Consider the following 27,434-nt stretch of genomic DNA (forward strand, 5'->3'; position numbering starts at 1 on the left):
CGTCAAGCTTCAGAGTTATCCGGGTGCTTGCACAGCAGTCCCGACGGCTTCTAGCGTCACTTTCAAAGGCTTGTGGCGCTGGAAGTATAAACCACCAGTATTGCTGTCCAAAGCGAGACCGAGAAGCAGTGGGGATCGCGGGTGCGAGGGTTCCATGATCCCGGCTCAGCAGAGATTTTTCGAGGGTGCTGGGGGGGGGGGGGGGGGGGAGAAGAGGAGAAGGCCAGAGGTAAATCTGTTCATTAAATCTGGGGGAGGAGGGGTGGGGATTTGTGCTGGGAGAGTTTATTATGGCACCCTCCAAGGGGAGGGGGGAGGATTGTGCTGCTAAGCCTTCATGTTTGTACTTGTTTTACCTTGCTTGGTACTTCGTTGGCTGTATCGTCAGTTAAGTTTAAAGTTAGCCGTGTTAATGCACCCTTCCCATTCACATCTATCCGTAGCCAAATATATTATTCAGTTATATGTAAATATCTATGGGGGTCATTTTTCTAATCGCGCTGGGCCGTTATCGCACGCGTTAGTGCGTTAACGCATGCAATAATGACCGCAGGGCGACTTTTAACTTTTAAATGAGGGAAAGGGGCGGGGTAAAAAAAATGTTTATGCCGGTACCGCTGCGAACGATATATGTTTTACACATTATCGCCAGCAGGAGCACTGGAAATAACTACACCTTTTTTCAGGGGGCAATAGTGTGCTGGGGCGGCCGCAACTGAGGTGGGTGAAAACGCACTGCCGCGATGGGGCCGGCTGCACACTCTCGCCCCCTCCCCTCCCCTCCCGCCTCTTTTCTTTATAGCGGAATGATAAATCCTACAGTTTGTTAGCCAAATAAGCTATAGGCTATCTCAGCTCCGCCCAGGAGTGTCACCGAAAAACCCCTACATTATATGTCTAAAATTGAGTTGGATAAGTGCCGGGGATATTCAAAAGTAGGCATTTATACAGATAAGTCAAGTTATCCCAGTTAAATGCTTTTGAACATCAACCCCATGTTATAGAGGACATGAGCTTTTGAAATCCCACATATCCCTGCTTCAAGGAGAGGCAAGGGTGGTCCCCAAAAGCTCATTCTGTACACTACACTGTTTGGTTGATCATGTAAAAGTTATCACCACCTCCTAAGAAACCAGTTTTTCTCCTGGAAGCCCATACTACAGTGAGGCTGTAGCTAATTTTTATCAAAGTAATAAGTCTTGTTCCATACTCAAATAAAAGAAAGCACTCAAAAGTGAATGAAGGATTCTTTATAGGAGACACTTCAGAAGATTGTAATAATAATAATAATAATAATAATAAAAAAAAAATCTTGAAACTATTAGAGGTTTGTATATATGTATGTTTTCTTATTTTATAATTACAAGCAAATCATGTTATGTTGAATATGATACTGGACTTTTAACTAATAATCCAAGAGATTAGATTCTCTGGCTAGTGCAGTGCAAGCTTCTCCATAGATCAGCAAGAAGCAGCTGTGCACAGTATATAAATTGTATACAGTGCTTTATTTTCAGTGACCATGTTTTATTAGTCTTAATGACCGAGTGCCCTATTAATAGAAAATCTGTTTTGTAATCAAATTATTAAAGTAAGTCAGATTTATTTTTTAAGTCCATGAAGTAATTTAACTTTCTTTCAATTTTTTTCTTAACGCATAATTGTCTCATAATGAAATCAGTCACTTGCAAAATGTACCACCAGTTAAGAGTGAAACATATTTATACATGAGTAAATGAAGAATATATTTCAAGCATTAAAAAGAAAAGAAAAAAAAAGTGTGATTTACAATGAATTTGCCTAGGATAACGAGCTTCATTATTCAAGCAAAGGCATAACATTTTAAATGTGAGAGCGAGGCCCATCACCAGCCAAAGCAGCCAGTGCCCTGGGCAAGGTCCCCTCGAATGATGCAGCCAGCCCAGTTGCATCACTCGAGGGGACTCGTGTTGTAAAATTAAAACCTGCTCCTTCTTACTTGATTTTGAACCGTTCCACCCTCATCCCAACTTGTCACCTGCCATTCATACCAGTCAGCCTCCATCATCCTGTTTCCGCCTCCACCCCCCTCTAAGCCAACTCGCTCTACCCCAGTATAATTCTGTGCGTCCCTCATAGGCTTGCTGACCATACCATTTTTAGAATAGCTGTTGTGGGAGAGTGGATATATTGCCATTGGCACCCAGCTGCATTAATAATCATCAAATCCATAAGTATTTAGTTTTGTACTTTTCAGCCAGCTGGTATTTGAGGTGTACTTTTATATTCCTTCCGCACTGCAGAATTATATATGTGATCTCATCTAGAGTGGTAAGTTTGGCTTTTATATGCGTTTGAAGAGAAGAGAGGGAACAGTAAACAATGCACAGCAGGTAATTTGTCCTGAAAGAACCGTATGTGCTTAGAGATATGAGGGAAAAATCTGTTTTTGGTGGGGGGTTTAGGTTGAGTTTTATTGTTTTTCAGCTTTCCAGAAAGTGCAATTATCCCAGTGTGAATGGACACCTTTAGGCTTTCTTATTGTGTGTGCATATTGCTTTTTCCTTATGTTTTGTCTCCCCCACAGAGGGGGAAGGCAATCTACATCCTCCTAGCAAACCTTTTCATAACTCTGAAAGAGTGAGATTTGCATTCGATTTGCTATCAGTGCCTAGCGCTAGATCAGGACTCTGACCCCATAGTTGCAGGAAAATGGAGGCCCTACTAAAGACGCAATATAACCACTCCTCTTGACAGATTCTCAGCACAGAAAATTGAAGTGGGATACGTCTCCCTTCTGCTCCTGCAAGTCAGGCAAGGCTCCCTCCACTGTAGTACTGGTCTTCAGATCCATCTCAAATCAGGCAGAATGTGGCGCATAGGAGCAAGTTGCAGGCTATGGTGCAGAGAAGAGCACTTAAGAGATTCCCTCTGGAGCCTGCACCTTCAGTGGGGTTCTCTGCTGGAGCGATGTCAACCTCTACCCTGAAATGTGGCAGGATTTTCTGGCACAGGTGCCATCCTGGTTCTTGGCATGGAATGTTCCCATAGTGCTAAGCTACCTCTTCTATCCAGACCAGGCACATCCAGGATGCATCTGCCTCATTGGCATGGAACTCCTCCACGATGCAGCCTGCTAAGGCCCTACCTTGTTGGGGAGGAGTGTCTTGGCACAGAAGTCCTGTTCAGCACAGAAGGACAAGTATCTGGAGCCATCTATCAGACATTGCACCAATCAATAGGAAGTTTTGGCATATCTGGCACAGAGTACCCTGGAGCCAGCTACAGCTATCACGTCAGTTCCAAGCTCCTACTCAGTGCCTGATCTGGACTTTGAAAAGGAATGTCTTTCTATTAAATACAGTGCAGAGGGTTCCACAGCCAGTGGGACCCCCAACTGTTGGAGCTACTGAAGAATTTCTTCGTCTCTTTGAACCCTGAGAACCAGGGGGAAGTTGAAGTCTCTCTCTTGACTGCGATGGAATAAAACTTTTCTCTCATAATGATGCTGTTCAAAGCACCCAAGAGGCTTGTGTTTCACTTCAAGAACTTCTAACAGTGGGAGTAAGTCCACCCCCTCCTTTGAGTTTAGATTCTCTTCTTCCAGGAGAGTCTCTCCATGGATCAAATAGGAAAGAAGTGGCATCAGTATGCTCAAAGTTCTTCCTGGAAGCTTCCCCTTTTGGAGCATTAGAAGTCTCCCTGGCCACCATCATGGGAGTTGTGGCTCAGTGTACCACCTTGATCAGAAGAGGAGGAGGATTCCACGGAGATTCCTTGACCCTTTACAAGATTTGCCCCAATAGCTGTTTCCTCCAGAAGGTCTCTATTACTCATGTTTCTTGTATAAGTGTTAAGGAAACTGTCCATCAGTGTCAGGAATGAGGAAGACCTAAGAGTGCATGTCTTCGGGTTGCTTAGTTTCTTCAGCCTCCAGCAGATGCTTTGCCCATTCCTCAAAGATCTACGAATGAGGATGTGGCAGACAGTGATATCCTGTTGTGAATTTGCCCACATGCCGCTGGCAGGCTCCCCACATCGGCTTACTTCACGGCAGCCCGCTGCTGCCGCCATCCCCTGCGGCTCAGAGGCCGCAGCAGCTCCTGCCCTGCTAGGCAGGGCCGGCCCCGCTGAGCAGCCACTTCAGCAGACGCCACCGACCCCCGTCATCTTCGGCCTTGCATGCAGGGCTGATGCCGCTGGCCTACCGCCGCGGCAGGGAGCCACGACATCATCCTCGGGGCCCTCGTCAGCAGGAGGCCGTCCTGTGGCCTGCCTGCTCCTCCTTGCTCCTGTGCGGCCGGGTGCCACTGTCCGCGGAGCTGCAGCTCTTCAGGGCCTCCCCTTAGGTGCCGGCGCACACCTCTTCACAGCATTTAAAGGGCCATTGACAGGAAGTGTTGCAGGCTCCACCTGATGACAACTTCCTGCTTCAGCCCAATAAAAGGGATTCCTCTTCAGTCTCTCGTTGCCTTCGGATCGGGTTCCACAGTCGTCTGTGTCTTCTTCTTCTGCTTTGACGGCTTTGTCTCCATGTTCCAGATGTCCTTCGTCCAGGTCTTCAGTCGTCTCCATGTTCCAGATGTCCGTCGTCCAGGTCTTCAGTCATCTCCATGTTCCAGATGTCCATCGTCCAGGTCTTCAATTGTCTTCAGGTTCCTGATGTCCTCTGTCCCTGTTGTCAGATGTTTTCGTGTTCCCGGTGCCTGATGTTCTGGTCTTCTGTTCTCTCGATGTTCCGGATGTCCTCGCCTTCATCTCTGCCTCCATGCCTTGGTTCCCACATGTCCACCTTCCTGGCGTACTGCTGTCATGGTCCGTGACCAGTCCCGGGTCACGGGTGGGTTGTGACCAGTCCCAGTCACGGGTGGGCTGTGTAGGGCGCCTCACGGTACAAGGCCATCCTCATCTCCACAGCGCAACCCTCTGGAAGACTTCCTGCTTCAGACCGTTGTTTTTAATCCTTGAGAATATAATCCTCCTTCAGTCTTGTCCCGGTCTTCAGAGCCTATTGCAACCCTGCATCCGTCCATGTCAAGTTTCTGTTTGAACCTGCTCTGAGCCTGGTGTGGTCCGTGACCAGTCCCGTGGGGGGCTTTGTAGGGTGCGTCCCAGGGCAGGCCTCTTCAGTACCTTCATCATGTCCTGGTTTCAGCTTCCACTATTCCTCCTGGAGTCCGCATTGAGCCCAGCGTGGTCTGCAACCAGTCCCGCGGGTGGACTGTGTAGGGCGCACTGCGTCGCAGTCTCTAACCAGTTCTTGACCCTTGCTTCAGCCCTCGTCTACAGTGTCTCACTTCAGCCCTTGTCTATGATGTCTCGCTTCAGCCCTCATCTGTGATGTCTTTGCTTCAGGCCTCGTCTGTGATGTCTTCGCTCCAGCCCTAGTCCAATGTGTTTTAAGGAATCCTTCTGCCCTTGTCCTCTGTCCGGCCTGCCGCCTATTGCCGTACCCAGCGGCAAGTCCGAAAGGGCTTGGAACGGTCGGAGGACTGTTCATCGATCAACATTGCGTTGTTGGTCATCCTGGGGCGAGCAGGTCCGGTAGAGGGTCAGACCTAGGAACCCTGTTCTTGCCTCAGCCTTGTCCTGCTCTTGTTACCCATGCTCACACCAACTCACCTCCCGCGGTGTGTCTTGAGGCTCCTCCCTGGGTCATGCCATGGTCCAAGGGCTCACACCACCTGCTTAAGAGACAACCGCGCCCCTGTGCCTATAACCATAGCCAAAGGCCTCCCAGCCCTCTGTCCATAACAACTGCCAGAGGGCGCGCTCGTAATAGAATCCGAATGCCTCCAAGCCCTCGGATCCCAACAGAATCTGAAGGCCATGAGCTCGGTGAGCTGTGCCCGACGGGCTCCAGTTTTCTTTGGACTTTTTGCCTTGTTTGTTGTCTGGAAATGTTTTCTTCAACTTCTGGATCTTCTTCAACTTGCTTCTGCAAGAACATTTGCTCCTAGCTTCTTGGACATTTAATGCTTGCTTTAGTCAAAAAATTTGTGTTGTTGAGATCTCCCCGCTACAGCTGTCTGGTTCCCACGACCTGCAGGAGACGCCTGCATCAGACCATCTCTGCATTCTCTCGTCCTGGAACTCCCTTGACCGGCAGGAGATGCCTGCCATGGTTCCAGTGTTCATCTCCTTCTTCCCACTCCAATATGGTCCAGCTCCCTGGGTTTCTAACGACCTGCAGGAGGCACTTGCACCCAGGTTCCACATCCAACAACCAGCATTTTCATCAACCAGAACCTTCAAGCTTCAGGGAGTATGTCTCTTCGAAGTGTACTCTACGCCACCCCAGGTCTTGGCTTTTCTCGACCAGCAGGAGGCGCCTGCACCCATGACCTGTCTCCACATCTTCTTAGTCTATCCAGCCCTTGCCTGCACTGGCCTAGTGCTGGCTCTGGAGTCTTCTCAGCCTGATGCTTCTCTCTACAGTCCATGCCTAGTGTTTTTACGACCAGCAGGAGGCGCCTGCACCCTAGACGCATCTTCGTCTCTTCGCTCCTGACTCTGCTCCTGCTTGCATTGTCTCAGTGCTTGCCACCAGTGACTCACTTCTGCAAGTATGTTCACCGGTGCCTACATTTGACCATCTGTGGGGGTTCCTCGTACCCATTGGAATCCATTGCCATCTTCGAATCTAGTCTTATGAAGCTCCGTCCATCTTAAAGTGGCTTCTTGACTCCGTCCTAAGGGAGTATTTTTCCTTTGACTAACAGCTCCTTGTACAGTGCCGCAGCGACACCTTTAATCTATTATGTTACTTGTTCCAAGCTTAAGGGGACTACATCTTCAGTCATCGGAGCAATTTTCATCAGCAAACAGACCCTTGCATAGTACTATAGTGATATCTACTGACTATCAACTCTGAGACTGACTTCACTATGTTCTGAGTGCTTGAAGTATTTATGGATTTCCCAATATGCAACATTCCTGTATCAATCTGTAAAGACTTTTCTCTTTTAGCCATGCCAGCCAGGAAGCAACAATCCTGAGCTTCTTAGTCTCCGCTACCTGCTTAGCCTCGGACTTCCGCCTTCCGCAGAATTCACCTGTCCAAGCAGCTCGGATCCTCAAGGGCTCCTCCAGGGGGGATCTCGGGTCTCCAATGGTGAAGATTACATAGATCTCTCCGGTTCCGACTTCCTGCTCGACTCATGTCCTTTGAAACTTTCATCGCACACTAGTTCCCAAGTGTTTACTCCTAAGCCCAAGCGGCTCGGTTCCTCAAGGTCTCCTCCCGGGGGGATCTCGAGCTTCCAATGGTGAAAATCTTGTGAGTATCCTGGTTACGACCTTCACTGAGAATCTTCCCTCGGTATTGTATTCACCATTTTCTTTAGACAAGTTGCCTCTAGAACTCTCTCCGGCATCTGAACTTTGTGCAGCAGACTTCCATTCGATTCCTCCTGACACCACGGCTATCCAAAGGTCTGCTACTAAGTATCCACTCACTCGCCCGAGTTCCATCATTACACCTAGAGAATCCTGCTTGAATTTTGCTTTGTCTTTCCATGCAACTACTTTGAACCAAGACCCAGTCTTCATTTCAAGTTATTACTCTGCTATGCCTTTTGTTCATCTTAGACGTCTTACCCTTGAACTCTGCCACCTTGTTCTACAGAACCTGAGATGCAAGTCTGCTGTCCTGCAATCCGGTATCCTGCTTGTTTCGTGTCTTCAGTGTCTTGTTTATGCCTTGTGTGGATCTTCAATATCCTTCATGTCTTCAGCTACGGTACTACCATCGCTACAGTTCCTCGTCAAGATCTTCCAACGTTTGTCCTTGGAACTTTGATCGTCCTCTGACGATATGGAGTGCTCCTCCACCCTTCCAAGCTGTTGATAGGAGGGTTGGGAAGGGGGTCTTTAAGGGGGGGGTACTGTTGTGAATCTGCCCGCATGCCGCGGGCAGACTCCCCACGTACCGGCTCAGTTCGCGGCAGGCTGCCGCTGCCGCCGTCCCCTGCGGCCCGGAGGCTGCAGCAGCTCCTGCCCTGCTCGGCAGGGCCGGCCCCGCCGAGCAGCCGCCTCTGCCAACGCCACCAACCCCGTCATCATCGGCCCTGCGTGCAGGGCTGATGCCACTGGCCTACCTCCGTGGCAGGGAGCCACAACATCATCCTCTGGGCCCTCGTCAGACTGCAGGAGGCCGTCCTGTGGCCTACCAGCTCCTCCTTGCTCCTGCACGGCCGGGTGCCGCTGTCCGCAGTGTTGCAGCTCTTCAGGGCCTTTCTTTAGGCACCGGCGCGCGCCTCTTCACAACATTTAAAGGGCCAGCGACAGGAAGTGTTGCTGGCTCCACCTGATGACAACTTCCTGCTTCAGCCCTATAAAAGGGATTCCTCTTCAGTCTCTCGTTGCCTTCGGATCGGGTTCCACAGTCGTCTGTGTCTTCTGACCGGTCCAGGTCCTCCGTGGTCTTCTTCTGCTTTGATGGTTTCATCTCCATGTTCCAGATGTCCTTCGTCCAGGTCTTCAGTCGTCTCCATGTTCCAGATGTTCTTCGTTCAGGTCTTCAGTTGTCTTCAGGTTCCTGATGTCCTCTGTCCCTGTTGTCAGATGTCTTCGTGTTCCCAGTGCCTGATGTTCTGGTCTTCTGTTCTCTCGATGTTCCTGATGTCCTCGCCTTCGTCTCTGCCTCCATGCCTTGGTTCCCAGATGTCCACCTTCCTGGCGTACTGCTGTCGTGGTCCGTGACCATTTCCACGGGTGGGCTGTGTAGGGCGCCTCATGGTACAAGGCCATCCTCATCTCCGCAGCGCAACCCTCTGGAAGACTTCCTGCTTCAGTCCGTTGTTTTTAATCCTTGAGAATCGAATCCTGCATCAGTCTTGTCCTAGTCTTCAGAGCCTATTGCAACCCTGCATCCATCCATGTCAAGTTTCTGTTTGAACCTGCTCTGAGCCTGGCGTGGTCCGCGACCAGTCCCGCGGGGGGCTGTGTAGGGCGCGTCCCAGGGCAGGCCTCTTCAGGACCTTCGTCATGTCCTGGTTTCAGCTTCCACTATTCTTCCTGGAGTCCGCGTCGAGCCCAGCGTGGTCCGCGACCAGTCCCGCGGGTGGACTGTGTAGGGCATGCTGCGTCACAGTCTCAACCAGTTCTTGACCCTTGCTTCAGCCCTCGTCTACAGTGTCTTGCTTCAGCCCTCGTCTGTGATGTCTTCACTCCAGCCCTAGTCCAAAGTCTTCTGTGTTCTAAGGACTCCGTCTGCCCTCGTCCTCTGTCCGGCCTGCCGCCTATTGCCGTACCCAGCAGCAGGTCCGAAAGGGCTTGGAACGGTCGGAGGACTGTTCATCGATCAACATTGCATTGTTGATCATCCTGGGGCTTGCAGGTCCAGTAGAGGGTCAGACCTAGAACCCCTGTTCTGCCTCAGCCTTGTCCTGCTCTTGTTACCTGTGCTCGCACCAGCTCACCTCCGTGGTGTGTCTTGGGGCTCCTCCCTGGGTCATGCCGTGGCCCAAGGGCTCACAACACCCGCTATAGAAATGACCGCGCCTCCGCGCTCATAACATACCCTGTCTTCCAGTGCCTGGAAGCTTGATCTGAAATAAGGGTGCATGTCTCCCCATGATTTGGGGTAGTTCACACTATGTGTTGGTGGTGGTGGGAGTCTGCGCTGAAGCATGCAAAGTGAGCTCATGATCATTGTAACACACCTCCTGGGAAGGACCCAAAGATGTTTAGACATTTTTAGGAAGAAAGTCTTCCAGGAATCTATGCTTAGCACTCGGATTGTGGCTCCTCAGATTTCTGTGCAGTATTGAATGAATGTGTGCAGAAGCAAAACCTTTGGAATCGTCAGATCCCGAACAGGCAGAAATCCACCAAGATGCAGAGGATACAGAAAAATGTGAAAAAACATCTGATTCTCTCCATGCACAAAGCTTTTGACCCCAAGGTCAGGAGCTTGCCCACTTCCATCAGAGCCTGAAGGCATATGTGACTGAGAATGAGTGGCCTTTTGTGAAGATGTGTACGACTGTCTGGCAGACTGTTCTCTGTCTTGTGGCAACTTGTTTGGCAACAAAATGAAGAGAAAATGGCTCTGATCGGGAGTATCATCCATCCTGCAAGCAATAGCAGCAGTAGGGAGTCAACCAGCCCCAGTCCGACTGTGGTTCTTTACTGCTAAGCATCCTTTTTTCCAAAGATGCCCCTTTGCTCTTTTCCCCCAGGCTTCTCTCATTCATCAGTAGCTGCAGTTGACTGTCTAGAGGACAGCAGAAGGAAAGTGTCAACTGAAGGCCCCAGCCTAAGCCCAGGATTTTTTTTTTAATGTCTAGTGGGATTGAGATCTAGTCATTCCTTCCAAAATGGACCTGGTATCACCGTGAACCAGTGACTCGGGTGTTAAAGTTTGCATGTTGTTTACTTTCCCTCCTCCAACCCAACAGGCTTCAATATTCAGCTCTAATTCCTCTCAATATGTCCAGCTGGAGCTGGAGATGGAGTCAATCCTGCAACAGAAAGCGATCAAACTTGTTCCTTCTTGGGAGTGTAGCTAGTTCTACTCTTGTTGTTTTCTGATCTCCAAGAAGTCAGGAGGATTGAGACCTCTCTTGGATGTATAAGGGGTGAACATGCTGTTGGTTCGGGAGAAGTCAAAGATGAATTTGCTTCAGATTATTCTTCCTTTCTTTCAAACAGGGGACTCTAAGTGTGTTCTAGATCTGGAGATTCTTAGGCGTACATTCCCATTCACCCTTCCCATCACAAATGTCTCAAGTCTTTGGTGAAGGGCATGCACTACGAGTACAAATTGCTACCTTTAGGCCTCTCAGCAGTCCTGAGAGCGTTCATAAATGTCTTGCGGTAGTGACTATACATCTCTGTTGGCAGGAGGTATATGTGGGACAGGTCCACCTCCAACAGGAGTTCTGGCATCCCTCGAAGTGACCAATCTGGGGTTCCTGGTTAATTTGCTCAAATCCATCCTAATCCCATGTCAAAGAATCCAGTTCATAGGAGCCAGGATATTCAAGGAGAAGGCTTTTCTTTCAGTTGAAAGAGCCACTTTACTTTTGGGCCTAGTGACCTGTTCTGGTTACAAATGAGTAAAGTCCTTTCTACATATCAGGCTTGCCATCATGTATTATATCATCATGCTATATTTCTCTACAGAGATGAAAACCTGGGAGGTAAAAAGGGTTTCGCAGGTCACTTTCCTACTGTAGATGAAGTATTAGATATCCCAGTTTGCTGAATCATGAAAAGAGTTAGCATATATAAAGCAGAGACCTCAGTATAAGCGCTTGGGATACTCTGGATAGATTCCTGCTGGCTAGAAGTGGTAGAGATGGAGCCATTTTAGTGGAAGCAAATAAGGCTCAATTTCCCACTAACCCCCTACCTATACTGTCTTGTGCAGATGTGTCCAGTGCTGTTGTGTGCCGTCAGGCAATGAAAACCGTGCAGAAGTTGATTGTTAAAGGGTCCATGGAACGAGAAGGTCTGCTTTGTTAAATGAAGGGCCAATGCTCCATTACTGAGCAGGATGGACGTCAGTGGATCAATAGTTTGCAGAGATGAGGAAATGTGTTTTCCAATGTTTTCAAAGTTTGCTGCCCTTCTGTACCAGCTGTTCATCGTGTTTTTGTATTTCATTAAGCCATGGCAAGTTTGGTTTTCTGAACTTTTTTATAAGGCATTTTCCACATTTATGTTTCCTCTGCCTATCTCCTATTATATCCTATGGAACTGGGCACTATACATGGTTGAAAGGATATTTAAATAAAAATGAAATAGTTATAACTGGTGTGAGCATGTTTGGGGGGGGGGGGTTGTTTCTTGTCCATACTTCATGTTGTCTTAAGCAAGCTCCATTTACTTCCTTCTCACAAATCCAGATGTTACTGAGAAAAGCAACTTCACTGAAAAGTTATATATATATATTTTTTTTCTAATTAGGCAAAAATTCATTCTGCACCGCAAAGGGGGGTACTGGCTCAAAAGTCTTCATATATGCTCATTATCTACCTGTTCTTCCAAAGAGCTGCTTTGCAAACACAGACTAGTATAAGATGCTCACTCCAGCCTGGGCCAAATTTAAGAATATGGTGCATAGGCAGAACTGGAAGATCAGGGCAGGGCAGGACAGCATACACCCACCGGGGGTCAGCGAGTGGTGGATTTATCCTAAGAGAATGGAAAATAAGTTGGTTTCTTCTAAATTTGGCACCGTAGGGTAGTTGCCCTATGTCCAAATCTGGGCCCTGGCTTCACTCTCTTGAAAAGCTGCATTCTTAAGAAGGACTCCTTGCCATTCTCTAAATGGGGTGAATCTGTCCCTAAAACTTCTCCCCTCTGACTGCAGCTGTTGGGAACAGAAGAATGACAAGACTAATTATAACTATAGATGCCTATAATTAGGTGGCATTTATGAGTACCTAGGGGTACTGTAGGCTCTCCTAATGCCTGTACCATGTTCTTTTTGTATTGATTTAAAAGACCCTTCAAATTCTAATGTATCAGTTTAAGGTGATTGGCCTCCGGTGGGCGACCATGAAATGCGCTGAAGCTTATCAAGAGAAGGATGCTAAGCAGTGATAAACATGAGTTTTGGCAGGACACAAGCGAGGGCATCAGTTATCCTGGCACATCCCCTTCCTGTAAAGAAAGAAATTAAATAGAAAGTAAAGGTGACAAATATTTATATACCAGGGATAAAAAAACAAAGAAGTTTGATTATGACCTGTCATCAGGAAGGCACACAAATGTTTGTTTGGAAAAGTTGGTTCTGTTTGTATGGTAATAAACCTACAGGAGTCTAAGTCAGTTATTCTTTAGCATTTTTAAATGTCAAACTTTTTTTTTTTCTGTCCTGCTTGTTATATCAGTTAATAGAAATTCAATATAGGCTAATGAGAAGTCACAGCATATCACATGCCAATGTTTTAAAAAGTTACATCTCAGCAAGTACAGTTATATATGCTTCATTAGCTGCCTTCAGATTTTCACTTTGAAGTCCTGCAGGTGTCATTTAAACTAATTTAATTTCCTCCACATTATTCTTTCAAAAAAAAAAAAAAACGATTTCCTTTCTCTGTGTGAACTTTAAACCAGCTGTGAGAGCTAATAATATTACTAAGGTATGTAGGTAATGGTGTAACGCTTAAAATTCAGCTTAGGATCAAAGCATGAATGTAAACAAGCATCCTGCATGCTGGAAAACTTGCTAAGGATTTTTGTTGGCAAAAGGTAATCACACTATCCGCCCTTAAAGACAATCTAGAAAGAAGGTTTGTTTGTTTGTTTTGTTTTTTTACTTAGCTGGTTATTTTATTACATGTTTTTATAAGCTATAACGACAAACCTAATTAGTATTGCTGCCAGGAGAAAAAAAAATTTGTCGCAGTGACATAAAATTAAAAGATATAGCTTGAGTTTATTGTACCTATTTTTAAAGGGTGCTAATGGAATTCATGCATATGAGCAGGTAACTATTCAGAGCTCTTCCATTATAACAGAGGGTAAGATAAATATATACTGTGTATATATTCTCCTTGTGCCTGTTTTGTAAGCTATATGATATTAAGAATAGTGCTTTGTGTTCAAGTGATAAACCTCCATGGAACAATCTTTATAACACATGTACAAATCGACCTCACAGGGTGCCCTTTTGCTTTCTATACATTACAAGGTCCGGGCTTACCCGAATGAGTATTTTTAGCAAACTGCCAGCTGAAGAATTTCTCCCAGATCTTTGCCATTTTGTTTTGTGGGTGGCATTTTTTTTTTTTTATTTTGGTTTGCAGTTTGGGGAGTATTCAGCACAGAAGGAAGGACTTGCCATGGCAGATATTGAAGGGAGGGGGCGGGGGGGAAGGTATTTCATATTAATCAGAGCTGCAGCTTGTGTCCGCCATCTCGTTGGCTTCCCTGGCTGTATACCTTTAACTGTACACATGCATTTCTGCAAAATTCTGTACATCCAGTCCTGAAAAATATTATCAGGCGCTCGTCCACAAAAGAGAGCAAATTCATCGAATTAAAAGAGAAGTATAGTAAGCCAGGTGTCTCAGCAAAGGACAAAGAAAGCAGCACAGGAGGGTGTTCTGACTCACAAATCTGTATTGACTAAGAAGTATTCATGAAGAAAATTAATTTACAAAGTATGCAGTTGAGGTTTTGAACCACTAAGTCCTTTCACATACAGATTAGTGATTAAAAACTTTTTTATTCTAGCAATCTCTTTAACAATTAGGTCAGTAATTGGAAAAGGACTATAAATTCAAACGTACATGGGCATAAAAGAGTTGCCCCAGAGAGCTTTTTCCTCGATTCCCTGGGGCTGCAGCCCTGCACCTGCCCTTTACTCTGAAGGCAGTGGCATACTGAAGAAGTGCCTGTGAATGGGAAAACAAGCACAGCCAATAAAAACAGCCAGAAAAATCACTTAACTCATGTAAAGTAGCAGTAATTGACTTGATAATGAGCAAGTGAGCAATTATTTAACTTCAGATTATGTTGCACATAAAACATTAATGAGCATGATAGCCCCATTCCGCTTTTACAAAAGCGGCAAAGTTAATTGATTTTGCTTTCTTTTGCATGAAAATGGGCAGCATGTTACAGAATACAGGAGTACTGGGGTAATATTTCTGTACGCAATCTGAAAGGCCAAAATGAGTTTCTTTAACTAAAGCTCATAGCTTATAATATGCTAACCGCTATAATCCTTGCCTCCTCCATTATAAGTTGGGAGTGGAAACCCCTCTTTGCGTAGTTTCCACCCATCCTGGTCTGCACCTTTGAACCTCCCCTTCCTCCACTCTTTTGCTAATCAGCCTCCATGAGGTACCTTTCCTGTTTCCCTGTCCTCCTCTCTTCCACACTCTCCCCCACTTCTGAGGCCGTCTGGGGTGGGAGATTGCCATGGTAGCTGTATTTGAGCCTCAATCCTCTAATGGGGTAGGGCTGAAGGGGCCACTACTCACGTCCTGGAAGCCCATAAATGGGTCTGGTCTTCAGGGTAACCAAGCTTTGCAAATTAGCTTGCCTCCTCAACCAAATAGATTCAAATGTCTTGAAAGCCTACCAACTATCCTGTTTTGTTTCACAGACCAATATCAGGATACCATGTCAGATAATTGAGTATGATAAATTCCATAGATTAATGCCTTAAAGGGTGAGATTAATTCTTTGAAGGTCATCATTTACAATTTTGGTCAAACTACCATACTCACTGTCCCCTTTCCACCCACGCAGTTAACCTTTTTTTTTTTTTTTTCACTACATAGCTGAGGGGGCCCAGACACTGGGCTACTAACATTTAACCAGTATGCTAAGTAGCAGCTTAATCATTAACACTAATTAGCATGCATTCACATGCACAGTATTCAAATAGGGTGATAATGAGTTTCAATAATCTCTATCCAGCACTAAATTTACCAAGGCTATCCAGCCTTGGTAAATTAGCACCAGACAAGAGTTGGTTGTTAAAAGTCAGCAATATATATTGAAAATGGGAACTGCTACTACAACATTTCAAACCACTCAAAATAAAATAGTCGCAGGATGATTGCATGTTGTTAAATCACACTCTTTCTGATACCTTGCTTCACGAGAACCTCTAACCATGTGCAAAAATGTTTCTCTAGCCCCTTAATATGTGAATACTCAAGAAAAGTTTTTAGAATTTTTAATTTGTAAATTTTAAAATTTTTGTGTGAAAAGGGCATCAAATGGACAAATCAAAGGAAAATATTAAAACCCTTGACTTCCTGTCCTGACCATCATCACATGCCTTGAATGTCCCAAATTTTATCGTCTTGTACGTATTGCACAGTTCACTGCATTCCAAACATCTTTTAATTCTTCCAACTGTCCCGACAACCATGTGTTCCACATTGAAGGTAACCCACTGATGTTTTCAACTGGAGCTGATTCAGGTGACCTGAAAGAATTAAAAGATGTTTGGAATGCAGTGAACTGTGCAATATGTACAAGACATAAGAAGCCTACAAAATAAGTATAGTTGCACTGTTTCGCTTTTGATTCGGTTGTTTGGGACATACAGGTTGTGGTTTTACTGAAGTATTGAGCATGCAAACAAATTTGGTGTTTGAACGAAAAATACTGATGATAAAATTTGGGACATTCAGGGCAGGTGATGGTCAGGACAGGAAGTCAAAGGTTTTAATATTTTCCTTTGACTTGTCCGTTTGATGCCCTTTTCACACAAAAATTTTAAAATTTACAAATTAAAATTCTAAAAAATGTTCTTGAGTATTCACGTATTAAGTGGCTAGAGAAACAGTTTTGCGCATGGTTAGAGGTTCACGTGAAGCAAGGTATCGGAAAGAGTGTGATTTAACAACATGCAATCATCCTGCGATTACTTTATTTTGAGCAGTTTAAACATCAGCAAACAAACACTAGGAGGCCTCAACCAAGATTCCCTAACAAATTTCAAGGGCCAGCAGCTCCTTCAGTCCCATTATCCCCACCTTTCCAATCAATCTCAATGGCCCTCTGCGCCCTCATCCCTGACAAAAAAAATCATGGCCTCCAGGTCTCATCCCCTTTCAGAATGGACTCTCCAACCACTCCCGTCACCTCCAAGTCTTTGTTAGCAAGAAGGAATCCAGACATCTGCTGGCACCATCATCGAACTCAAAATGGTGCTACCCAGTGCCGTATCACGGTATATTGCAGGGGAAAAAAAAAGGTAAAACAAATCATACATTTGTTGTAAGGCATCTGAGAACATTTCTCGCCTGTTTGAGAGAGAAGAGGGATGTTCACAAGGGTAGCAATAGCCATCCCCAGCCCTTGTATTCATGAACACAGACGCCATACTATACCACAGGCCTCACTTAGATTGTACAGAGATGCAAACTATTGAACTTAGATCAAAATCAGGCAAGATTTCTGGATTTTCAGATCTGAATCACTTTAAAAAAAAAAAGGAATGGATTTGTCAAGCCGATTCAGCAAAACCTTCTAATTTTTCCCAGTTTGGCAGAAGTTAATGAAAATGTTAGCTGGGGTGGGAGGGAGCTGTGGACTTGCCACCCCCGGCCAAAGTCTGTTATTGTAATGGCTTGGACAGCACTGGAGAAGGGCACATATAATAGAGGGAAAACCCCAGGAACACGTGAATGAATGTCCATGGCTTTGAAACCTGGTAGGGCTGGTTCCAGCTGAGCTGAAAGCTGAAAGCAGCAGGAGAAAACTGCCAGACCCAAAAAAAAGTAAATGCGAAACCATAACATGCTACATGCCACAGCACCTACAGTCCTGGGATATTGTGCGTTTGGAATACATGTACAGGATACAGGCTGAAAACAATTGTGATCATTAGCAAGTATAACAAGGGAACCAAAAATTCTAGTCTGCTTCCTCCAGTAAATCCATACATTTTAATTTCTTTTCTACTTTTGAAGTAGTTACATCTCTTCAATTTAGACAATGCCTCAGGCCTTCCCAAAGGCTCACAATGGATCTGAAATACCAGCATACAAATAGGCACCAACAAAAAAAATCAGGATCTGTGCAAACTTTCATTTCACTGGTTCCAGTCCAAGCAAGATTAAATGAGACTTTCATCCTAGCCAGGTTGCAGTGGACAAAATGGGTATCATCTGTAACTGAGGAGCAAATACTTGTGAAGGCTGTTTGTAAATAAATATATCGGGGCAAAGGGAATCTTTTAGAATGCAAATAGACGGGCATGCATATTCTGCCATGTCAGCAGAACACATATGGATCCTTACCAAAATATAGAATAAGGGACCACAAATGAGAAATAAAAATTTGCAAACAGAAACTCTACTTTTCTTTGCTATGTCGTCTATTCCAGCCTTGCCACACCTCTCCTATTCCTTGCAGGTGCCTGAGAAGGGAGAGAAGAGAAGAAGAGAAACGACTGGAGGGGAAAGAAATGAGAGAACAAAGCAGCTCCTTTCTACTGTTCCTGCTCCAGCCTTACCTCCTGTTCCTTATATCACAAACTAAACACTGGGATGAAGCTACTGTCAGAAGCGTAGCTACAAACAGGTCGATACTGTAAGACCGCGGGAGAGCGGACGAACGCTCCGCTCTCCCGGCGCACGCACCGGCCCTTTGCCGGTTGCGGGGCGATTCAGTATTTTAAATGAGGTGACGCGGGAAAAACGTGGGAGGAAAAGGAGGCGCTAGGGACACTAGCGCGTCCCTAGCGCCTCCTTTTGGCCTGGAGCGGCGGCTGTCAGAGGGTTTTGACAGCCGACGCTCGATTTTGCCGGCGTCGGTTCTCGAGCCCGCTGACAGCCACGGGCTCGGAAACCGGACGCCGGCAAAATTGAGCGTCCGGTTTTCGGCCCGACAGCCGCGGGCCGAATTCAAAATTTTTTTTTTTTTTACCTTTTTTTTACTTTTGGGGACCTCCGACTTAATATCGCCATGATATTAAGTCGGAGGGTGCACAGAAAAGCAGTTTTTTACTGCTTTTGTGTGCACTTTCCTGGCGCCGGAAGAAATTAGCGCCGACCTTTGGGTCGGCGCTAATTTCTTAGAGTAAAATGTGCGGCTCGGCTGCACATTTTACTTACTGGATCCCGCGCGCATACCTAATAGGGCCATCAACATGCATTTGCATGTTGAGGGCGCTATTAGGTGCCACGGGTGGGCCGCTTGTTTTCCTCCCCTTACTGAATAAGGGGTAAGGGAAAACACGCGTCCAGAGCAGGCTGACAGTGCGCTCCGACGGAGCACACTTTACTGTATCGACCTGAAAGTGAGTCAAAACATCAAAAGCACACCAAAATACACAAAGCAAGCTAAAAAGCAGTACTTGGTGTGGCTGTTTAATTATGCGCACAAAAGATGTGAAGGCAAATGATTAAAAATGCTGTGAGTTGATGTGGCTTTCAGGACCTATTTGCTAGGTTCTTTGCTACCCCCTTGAAGTTGGCATCTTAGACAGTTACCTAGTCTGCCTAATGGTTAAACCAGCCCAGGTGTTAGAATCCATGCTGCTATGCAGCCTTCCTGCCACCAGAGGTCCCATGGACCTGCACCTGCTCTTGCTCCAGCCATAGTTCTCAAGGGCTCATGACTAGCCAGTGCTTGGCCTATGTAGCACTGCTCTTGCAATATCTAATATCTACTCCGCTCCCCGCTTGGCCCTGTTCTACCTTGTCTTGCTCTGTGGCTTCCAGGCCTTCAAGCTCTCTTGCCTATTCCTCTGAACTCTGAGCCTTCCATCTCTGTCATATCTAGTCCTCTGGCCTCTGGGCCTTCCAGCTCTATCTTGCCTAGTCCTGTGGCCTCTCAGACCTCCAGCTTCTGTCTTGCCTAGTCTGTGGCCTCTGGGCCTTTTAACTCTGCCTTGCCTAGCATGCAGCCTCCCGCGCCTCCTAGTATTCTCCTTTCCAGGCCTCCAGGCCTTATGGTTAGTGGCCTATGGGCCTTCTGAACTGCTGCCTTCAGGCCTCTGTGTTCTTTGTTCTGGTTTGTCTTGTCCTTGTCCTGTTCTTGGCTGTCTAGTCTAGTCTTGCCGTACCCTGCTTAGTCCTTTCCCTGGTATCCATTCCCTCTATTGCCAGTGCCTTACCTTGACCCAGTCTGCCCAGCCTTTCCAGCCTAGTTCCACATGTGTCCAGCCCTTGCCTCCAGTCCTGCACTGCATCAGCATCCAGTCCTGCCTTGCCGCGGTATCCAGTCCTTGTCTCCAGCCTGTGTCTCCAAGTTCCAGCCTGCACCTCGATTCCAGCCTCAGCCTGCCAGAACCTAAAGGCTCAACCTGTGGGGAAGGTGGTTGACAGGCTGCCCCTGTGTCCAGCTCTAGCTGGACACTCTGTGACATCCAACTATAAAGCAGGTGCAAAGTCCACAGGTATCTTTGTATCCACAGTTCCCGTTGACCCTGAATTTTCAAAGAGAAACTACAGCAGCAACGAAATGTCTTTTTGATTGGGGGGGGGGGCAACCAAGCTCCACCCATACTCTGCCCTAGATCCAGCCTCTGCTCCCAATGCCAATTTCTTACGTTCTGTTTACAGTTAATGTAATTCTTACATACAGTTAATGTATTTACATACAGTTAAAGTATTAACATACAGTTAATTCTTACATTCTTTATATAAATCATAGAGTATAATTATTCAGTCCCGGATCAACCAATTAAAATGCTTGATGCAAGAAAACCAAGCTGTGCTAAAGGAGAAAAAGGCAAAAACAGCATTACTAATAGAAGTGTCAGTATTCAGAGACTATTATTCTGTGCTGTATGGAGAGAGGGAGAAGATCGTCAAGTACCAAGAGATATAATCAGAGACTGAGCAAATATGACCTAATGATACAGAAATAATCCTAATTGTTTTGGTACTATTAACCGGATTAAAACATTTCTAAGATCACCTCGCTATGTTGTCTGTATAATGTTACACCATCCAAGCTTCAGAAAGTAACCATTTGGCACAATGCAAGTATTAAGAAGAGCTCTAGCAATAATTCCAGAGATTGAGTTCATAACCAACGCACTCTACCCTGGCTTAGAGTGAGGTTCAGGAGGAAATGATGTCATTGGCCGGAAGGCAGCCTAATTCTGAGCTCCTACCTACAACGGGAAAATCTTTGAAGAATCATGGGCATCTGCAAACAAATCGCGGCAGCGTGCTCACCTTAAAACGTCAAACAAAGGTATGATGGCCACTAAAAAAAACCATGGACTTTCACCAATTTTCATACATGAAATCGGGCAGAAAACAAGAGGAGACAGTCGGTGGGGCAATGATGGCAGGCCATGAGTCAGCAGAAGCAGGCCCTGATGGCGCAGATGCGATAAATGAGAATATCCCTATTCACAATCGAATTCAGAGAATGGTTTTTGCAAATTGCGGCAGGATATAAGAATAATAAAAAGGAAATCATAGAAATAACTGAAGAACTAAAAGAGGAAATGACAGATCTAGGCCGACAGGTGGCTGAGAATGACAATAGGCTGGAAACTCAGACTGATTCTCTACATTGAGTACAAGGCTACTCTACAGATTTGAAGATGGAACACAATATTATGCACCAAAAACTAGAAGATCTTGAGAATAGAATATGTCGCTGCAATTCAGGGGATTACTGGAGACTCTTGAGCACGGGGATTGTGCGGCTGATGTGGCTAACATCTGCAGCGCTATTTTAAAGTCAAGTGAGGGTGAACAACAGGAATTTGTTTCCTCGATTGAATTAGAGAGAGCACATCGGGCGATGGGACAAAGCTTACTAAATAAACTCAGAGACATCATAGTTTACTTTCACAGCTATGCATTGAAAGACCGGATTTATAATATCACAAGAAAACAAGTGGTTTGGAAATGGAATGGCCAGGAGATAGTGATTTTTGCTGATATATCCCAAATTACTCTTCGTAAGAGGGAAGAACTCGGAGATGTCACATCATTTCTATGCAAGGAAAATATCCATTACCATTGGATGAATCCCTTTGGTCTCTGTTCACAATAAAAGGAGCATCATCAAGGGTGAAGTCAGCGGCTGAAATGGCAGCAGAATTGAAAAATTAAAAGGTGAATGTTAAAACAAATGCTCAGGCATCTATGTGTGTGCGGTTCCCGGCGTGGGCACATTGACGCACTGATTTCATAACATGTGTACCCCCACACGTGCATAAGCATGCCCGATTTTATGTCGGCATTTGCATGTGCGCATCAGTGGCACATCACATGCATAAGGGGTAGGAATTTTATAACATCTGCGCAGCAACGCGATCGGGCCTTTCCCCAGTTCCCTCCAATAAAGGAGTGAACTGGGAAGGAACTTCCTAACCACCTAGCTAATCTGTCTCCCTTTTCCCCTATCCTCCCCAACTCCTAAAACCTACCTAACTACCCTTCTTTTTTTTGTTTTTAACTTATCTGCTCTCCAGAGCAGTAAGAATATAAGAACATAAGAAATTGCCATGCTTGGTCAGACCAAGGGTCCATCAAGCCCAGCATGCTGTTTCCAACAGAGGCCAAACCAGGCCACAAGAACCTGGCAATTACCCAAACAATAAGAAGATCCCATGCTACTGATGCAATTAATAGCAGTGGCTATTCCCTAAATAAACTTGATTAATAGCCATTAATCGACTTCTCCTCCAAGAACTTATCCAAACCTTTTTTGAACCCAGCTACACTAACTGCATTAACCACATCCTCTGGCAACAAATTCCAGAGCTTTGTTGTGCGTTGAGTGAAAAAGAATTTTCTCCGATTAGTCTTAAATGTGCTACTTGCTAACTTCATGGAATGCCCCCTAGTCCTTCTATTATTCGAAAGTGTAAATAACCGATTCACATCTGCAAGTTCAAGACCTCTCATGATCTTAAAGACCTCTATCATATCCCCCCTTAGCCATCTCTTCTCCAAGCTGAACAGCCCTAACCTCTTCAGCCTTTCCTCATAGGGGAGTTGTTCCATCCCCTTTATCATTTTGGTTGCCCTTCTCTGTACCTTCTCCATCGCAACTATATCTTTTTTGAGATGCAGCGACCAGAATTGTACACAGTATTCAAGGTGCGGTCTCACCATGGAGCGATATAGAGGCATTATGACATTTTCTGTTTTATTAACCATTCCCTTCCTAATAATTCCTAACATTCTGTTTGCTTTTTTGACTGCTGCAGCACACTGAGCCGATGATTTTAAAGTATTATCCACTATGAGCGTCATTTACTAAGCATTTTTCCCATAGACACATAATGGGAGAAAAGCCTTAGTAAATCAGGCCCTCTGATGCCTAGATCTTTTTCCTGGGTGGTAGCTCCTAATATGGAACCTAAAATCGTGTAACTACAGCAAGGGTTATTTTTCCCTATATGCAACACCTTGCACTTGTCCACATTTAAATTTCATCTGCCATTTTTTGGATGCCCAATCTTCCAGTCTTGCAAGGTCCTCCTGTAATGTATCACAATCGGCTTGTGATTTAACTACTCTGAATAATTTTGTGTCATCCGCAAATTTGATAACCTCACTCGTCTTATTCCTTTCCAGATCATTTATATATACCGTATTTTCCGGCGTATAAGACGACTTTTTAACCCAAGAAAATCTTCTCAAAAGTCGGGGGTCGTCTTATATGCCGGGTATCGTCTTTTTTAGGGCACACCCTGCTCTCTTACCAGTTTCTCCTCATCACACACATGCTCTCAATCAATGCATTCTCTCACTTACACACAGGCTGGCTGCTTCTCTCTCTCTCTCTCACTTCCACTCCCCCCGAGCACACAATAGTAGCTGCAGCAGCTTCCTCCTCCAGCCCCCGCAGGCCAAGAAAGAAAGAAACCCATCGGCCGCGGGAGGCTCCTGCTGCTGTCTCCTTTCCCGATTACCAGCTCCTTCGACTGCTCGGGGCCGTTCCTGCTATCGCCGCTGCAATTTTTTCATCGGCAACGGCTTTCTCCTTCCCCGCCGCACCGCCACTGCCGTTGCCGCTGGGCTATCAGCACGTTCAAGCCCAGCGGGAACGGCAGCGGTACAAAAAAAAAAGCTGGTGGCATCCGCGGCTGGCCTTTTCTTCTTCCCGCCCCCCCCCCTTTGAAACCGGAACAGGAAGTGATGCGCGGGAAGAAAGAGCCGTGCCGCGTGAAAAAATAGCAGCGCGACAGCAGGAACGGCCCCGAGCAGTCGAAGGAGCTGGTAATCGGGAAAGGAGACAGCAGCATGAGCCTCCCGCAGCCGATGGTTTCTTCTTTCTTGGCCTGCAGGGGCTGGAGGAGGAAGCTGCTGCAGCTACTATTTGTGCTCGGGGGGGGGGAGTGGAAGTGAGAGAGAGAGAGAGAAGCAGCCAGCCTGTGTGTAAGTGAGAGAATGCATTTGATTGAGAGCATGTGTGTGATTGGAGAGAAACTGGTCAGCGAGCTCGTGTGTGAGAGACAATGAAAGTGACTGCTCAGAGAGATGACTGATGTGTATGTGAGTGTGAGAGAGAGAAAAAGCATGGAAGTGAGAAATCTGGGTATGTGAGAAAGCATGGGAGTAAGAAGCCTGATTATGTGAGAGAGAGAATGGGAGCGGGAGGGCTGGCTGTGTGTGTGTGTGTGCGCGTGCATGAGAGAGAGACTGGTTGATAAGGTGACGGTGTGTGTGAGAGAAAGAGACTGGTGTGTGTGAATGTGAGAGAAAGAATGTGATTCAGGGAATGAGAAGCCTGTGCACGTAGAGAGTGAGCATGGAAATGAGAGAGAGACTGGTGTGTATGTGTGAGACAGAGAAAGTGATTATGAGAGTGAGAAGCCCGTATATGTACGGTAAGCAGAACACGGGAGTGGGAAGCCTGTGTGTGTGTATGGCATGAGAGAAACTGTTCAGGAAGGTGTCTGGTGTGTGTGTCAAAGACTGTTTGGGAAATGATTGGTGTGTGAGAGACAGAAACTGGTCATGGGGGCATGACTGGTATGGTGTGTGTGTGTGAGAGACATGGGCCCTAAGGAAGAGGAAGAGGAATAGGAGAGTGGCTGGAGAGGGTAAGGAAAGGTGGCTTTTTAAGTTTATTTTTCTTGATTGACTGCCATTTTAATTATTTAATATTATGTGATGTGTCTGCTTTTTTGAAATATTTTATTGGTGTTTGGAGAATGTTTAATAGTTTTTATGAGTTTTTAATTGTTGGATGTTATTCTGTTCATAGCTGTTTTGAAACATTTATTCTGCTTATTAGTATAGTTTTACAATTATTTATGTGTGGGGATCTATAGCTGCTTGCTAGTTCTGTTTTCCTAATAAGAGGTGTATTGGTTTTTATAGGGCCTGATATACGGGTATTTGTAAGTGTTGCCTTTCATAGATAGGGTTGGCTCCTGTTTGAGTGTAAATTATTTTTTTCTTAAAAATATGTATAAAAAAGGGGGGGGGTCGTCTTATACGCCCAGTCGTCTTATACGCCGGAAAATACGGTATATTAAAAAGCACCGGCCCAAGTACAGATCCCTGAGGCACTCCACTGTTTACCCTTTTCCACTGAGCAAATTGACCATTTAATCCTACTCTCTGGTTCCTGTCTTTTAACCAGTTTGTAATCCATGAAAGGACATGGATTACATGGACTTGACTTTTTAGTTTTCTTAGAAGCCTCTCAATGAGGGACTTTGTCAAACGCCTTTTGAAAATCCAAATACACTACATCTACCGGTTCACCTTTATTCCACATGTTTATTAACCCCTTCAAAAAATGAAGCAGATTTGTTAGGTAAGACTTCTCTTGGGTAAATCCATGTTGACTGTGTTTCCATTAAACCATGTCTTCTATATGATCTACGATTTTGATCTTGAGAATAAGTTTCCACTATTTTTCCTGGCACTGAAGTCAGGCTCACTGGTTCTATAGTTACCCGGATCGCCCCTGGAGCCTTTTTTAAATATTGGGGTTACATTTAACCACCCTCCAGTCTTCAGGTACAATGGATGGTTTTAATGATAGGTTACAAATTTTAACCAATAGATCAGAAATTTCATTTTTTAGTTCCTTCAGTACCCTAGGGTGCATACCATCCGGTCCAGGTGATTTGCTACTCTTTAGTAAGGTTGCGTGGGCCAGCCAGCTGTCGGCACATGCTTCAGCGGGGACAAAGCTCTTTCGCACTTACCGGGAGATACACGCGTGGCCACAGCACCTTGAAATTCCCGTGGTGCGTGCGCAATCCTGGCCACAGGTGTATCTATCGGTATTGGTGCACGCCAGCTTCTGAAAATTCACTCTTTAGGTTTACTAACTTCACTAACATGCAAGCCCCAAATCAGTTGCCTATACACATTGCCGTATCCTGATGGTGGCAATGTGTGGGCAAGGGTGGCAGACAAGGGTCCTGAGTCCTCAAAAAAAGCAACCTGAAGAACAGTATTTCCTGCAACTTCTGATCTATCATTCCTTGGAAAGGACACCTATTCTTTATGATCTGACTTTAGAGTCTATCCTCTAGTCTTTTAAATAATTTTCTGAGCTCACTCCTACACATTTATGACTTGCTATCTTGTACATTCTAAAATTTGAATTCTCAAAAGAATACTATAATGTTACTATTAAGGTTCACTAATCCATATGCACCCATTGGTAGAGGGTTGCATCCGGGCTAATGACTGTTCCCTCCCTTGGCAAGTAGTGGATCTGCATGGAGGTTTTTGCAGATCCTGTGGAGTTGGGGTTCTTGAGGGTTGCAGGGAAGGGGGGAGGGGAAAGAGTCACACGCGTCAGTTCCATACCATTATTATAAGAATGGGGGGGGAATTAGATGAAGAGGGGGAAAAGGTTCTATTGGAGATGATATGGTAGATGAGTATGTGAAATGGAAGGATGAATGTAGATAGCAACTTAATGGGGTAAAAGTGCTAAAACATGATGAAAAATGGGGATAGACATTAAAGACATTTTCTTTGTTTGATTTTGAAAATGTCCTAGTTTCCAAAGTACTTTGAATGTGAAAGGACTGAACTCATATCATAAATGCCAACTATTCTATAAGGAAATAGAAAATTGTGCAAGCTACAATTATAATGATGCAAGAGACCTCTTGAAAAGCAGATATTGAATACCTGATGAAGTCTGATAAATACCCTAACATATTTTGGGCTGCTTATTCCAAACAGGGAAAATATACTGGGGTGGGAACTATATTTGTTAAATATTCTCTTTTCAAATTAAAGTTAAATATGGGGACCCAGCAGGCAGATACATTATATTACAAATTATAATGGTTAACTTATATGCCACCAAACAAGGACCAGGAACTTTTTTAGACTCTCTGTTATCCAAGATTAAGGGTCACCTAGTTTTTGGAAAGATTTTGATTTTACAAGAAATCCCAAACTAAAAATTAATCAGGATGTAGTTCAGATACTGAGCTGCTTCGCAACAAACTTAAATGTTAGATAATGGGACATTTTGGATATATGGAGGATTCGTAATCCCAAATCTAGAAATTATACGTGGGATGGTCACAATTTGTGACTGAACCCACACACAAAGCTGGACATACCCTTGATCTTATATTCGCCAGCCATAACAATTGCCTATGAATATCTCTCCACGATTCTGCCTGTGGTCCACTCATACAATTGCTAAAAGCTGACATTACCATCCTCAACCACGTCAGTACCTAAGCCAAACATTAAACAGACATTCCCTTTCAGGAAAAAGATAGGGCCAGACTTACTCGCTGACACTATAAAGATAAACTAATTGATCTCACCTTTCCTAAATCCTCTGCATCATTTGACGCATGGAATATCATGGTTAATGAAATATCAGACAGCCCACTCCAAACTAAATCCATCCCGATTTAAAAAAATCTTCCGATATTTTTTTAAATCGTCAAAAATCGGTACAGTGCGCGATACAATGGAAATTTTCACGATTTATCGTGAAAAAATCGTTACTCCCGTTAGTGTCCACTAACGGGAGTTATTTGGGGGGGAGGGCGTGAAAACCGGCACAACCAAAACAACCCCTAAACCCACCCCCGACCCTATAAA

This window comes from Rhinatrema bivittatum, chromosome 6 (assembly GCF_901001135.1).
Source record: "Rhinatrema bivittatum chromosome 6, aRhiBiv1.1, whole genome shotgun sequence".
In the NCBI taxonomy this organism is placed as follows: Eukaryota; Metazoa; Chordata; class Amphibia; order Gymnophiona; family Rhinatrematidae; genus Rhinatrema; species Rhinatrema bivittatum.